The sequence below is a fragment of the Pseudorasbora parva genome, chromosome 5, assembly GCF_024679245.1.
Source record: "Pseudorasbora parva isolate DD20220531a chromosome 5, ASM2467924v1, whole genome shotgun sequence".
Taxonomy (NCBI): Eukaryota; Metazoa; Chordata; class Actinopteri; order Cypriniformes; family Gobionidae; genus Pseudorasbora; species Pseudorasbora parva.
Window position 1 is genome coordinate 9,022,553 of NC_090176.1, and position 3,113 is coordinate 9,025,665.

Here is a 3,113-nt window from a genome sequence, read left to right on the forward strand (position 1 = left end):
GGTTATTAAGAACACCGTACTAATACTGTGTTTGATCCCCTTTCGCCTTCAGAACAGCCTTAATTCTCCGTGGCATTGATTCAAAAAGGTGCTGAAAGCATTCTTTAGAAATGTTGGCCCATATTGATAGGAGAGCATCTTGCAGTTGATGGAGATTTGTGGAATACACATCCAGGGCACGAAGCTCCCGTTCCACCACATCCCAAAGATGCTCTATTGGGTTGAGATCTGGTGACTGTGGGGGCCATTTTAGTACAGTGAACTCATTGCCATGTTCAAGAAACCAATTTGAATTGATTCGAGCTTTGTGACATGGTGCATTATCCTGCTGGAAGTAGCCATCAGAGGATGGGTACATGGTGGTCATAAAGGGATGGACATGGTCAGAAACAATGCTCAGGTAGGCCGTGCCATTTAAACGATGCCCAATTGGCACTAAGAGGCCTAAAGTGTGACAGAAAACACCCCCCACACCATTACACCACCACCACCAGCCTGCACAGTGGTAACAAGGCATGATGGATCCATTCTCTGACCTCCTCTGCCACGCTCAAAATTGCTTAAATCACCTTTCTTTCCCATTCTGACATTCAGTTTGGAGTTCAGGAGATTGTCTGGACCAGGACCACAGCCCTAAATGCATTGAAGCAATTGCCATGTGATTGGTTGATTAGATAATTGCATTAATGAGAAATTGAACAGGTAATAATCCTTCCTAATAATCCTTTAGGTGATATGTGGGTGTGCATTTCATAAAATAAAAAATAAAAAAACATGGAAATATTAAACAACAAAAATTATTAAGCACTTTGACTCATTTACTGACAGTGGTCCTTTGATACTTAGCCATTACACAACAATTAACCCAAATCTAATTGACAGAACCCACCAGGCTAAGGGGTACCAGGTGTCCCAGATGTGGTTCTGTTTCACCCTGCAAATTACTCTCCACACAGACTCTCAGCCTGGCAATGCCCTGGGTGTGCAGTGTGTCTTCCTTGGTCAGCTGGGGTGTTTGTTTAGGTATGATTATCAGACTTGCTCCAACATCCTTTAACATCATCTCGATTGTGAAGCCCTTATCTGCCATGACGCCATCACCTGGTTCAAGGAGGTCTAAGATGCCAGATAACATGGTCAGTTCTTTGTCAGAAATAGAGCCAGTGTAGAGCCTAGCACAAGATATTAGTAATTGCAATAATGATCCTGCTCACAGTTGATAAACTGACACTGAAAAGAACAGCAAGTATCTTCTCTTTCAGGCCGACTGTCACTCTAATACAGTTCATTACATTACAAAATAAACAAACCGGTTGTTTGTGAGGTAAAACCCTCATTAACTACTAACACAACAAAGATAATTTTAACATGCTTCCTGTTTTTTAGCTAACTTTTTGCTTTTCTTTTGCTAAGTGTGGACCTATTGTTAACCCGCAATGCCCTATACAGTAAGCTCACAGTGCATACTCTGAAATTCTTGCTATAGAATATGGATATTTCTTGGACACTCAAGATTCAAGACTCAAGATACCACCCAATGTGAGCACACTACATACTCATTTTAAAGGGGGGGTTGATTTCGATTTAACTTTTTTAACTTTAGTTAGTGTGTAATGTTGCTGTTTGAGCATAAACAATATCTGCAAAGTTACGACTACAAAGTTCAAAGCAAAGGGAGATATTTTCTTTTACAGAAATTGCTGTTTGGGAGGGACTAAACGAGCTTCTTCACAGGTTAGCGACATGCTATGAAGGTCATGTTGAGAGTATGACAAGTATCATTACAAGTATGACAAGTTATAACCATGATTAAACTAAACTATATATGTTCTATCTTCATTAGGGATGTCAAAAGTACCGATACTTCAGTACCAAGTTGGAACTGAAATTTTAAAAATGTGATGATACCAGCATTTCTGTATTAGCAGTAGTACAGAGTACCAAGTATATTCGGTACCTACTGCTGATTTAAGTCCCTTCCGTGTTTATCTAAGTGCAGGGCACCAAACGAACTAACCGCTAAAATACTATTTAAATATGAATCATGCATGTTCTAAAATAAAATAGTGAAATAGTTCCAAAAGATTTTGCTGTGGCCAAATGTGCTTTAAAGAAAGTACTGAGCAAAGGCTGTGAATACTTACATGTGATTTTTGTTTTTTATTTGTAATAAATTTGTAAAGATTTCAAACAAACTTCTTTCATGTTGTCATTATAGGGTATTGTTTGTAGAATTTTGAGGAACATATTGAATTTAATAAATTTTGGAATAAGGCTGTAACATAACAAAATATGGAAAAAAAGTAAGGCACTGTGAATACTTTCCGGATGCACTGTATTTAAAATATAAAATATCTAAAATTACAGATTGATTATTTTTTTCACTACTGACATGAATTAAGAAATTAAAGTCACTGCTACATAGTTTTATCACAAGCATTGGTCAAATATCAAAGCTGGAGTTTCAAAATCAATTGTTTTAAACCCATCATCAGTGTAATCTTTCATGGCCATTTTAATATAATACATTTTCACAAAACAAAGTTGAAATTTTATGATTTTATGTATTGCCCTTATATTATTTGGAGAAACTGAGATGGAATAATATGGATATATACATCATGATAAGGATCATTTAATCCCACTGGTCACAATAGTGACCGTAAATTTTTTTTAATTTCTAAGGCTATAAAAATGTTCCTGAGTGATCTATCAATTAATTTCCAGCAGATATTAAAATAATAAAGGGTCTCAATGAAATATGCAGTGTTGCATGTTTACTGTAAATTGTCACATGACCAGAACTGTTTACTTCCTGTTGGCGTCAAGAGAAGAGGATGGCAGCAAGAAAGCTCCCAAAGAAAAGGATAGTAAAGTATGTTAACATAAGGATGAAACATATATTTTTGGTATCATGTTTAAGGTGTCTAGTATTGATATATGCATTTGCAATTACTCAACTTTGTTTAATGTGGTCATAGAACTCACAAACATGTTACCGGCAACAATAGTGACCGGTAGGGTAACCCGTTGTATCTACATGCTAACACACATAGGCTAACTGCTCTACCTTACTTTCTGCTGCTATCTAACTTTCTACGTAATTTTACATA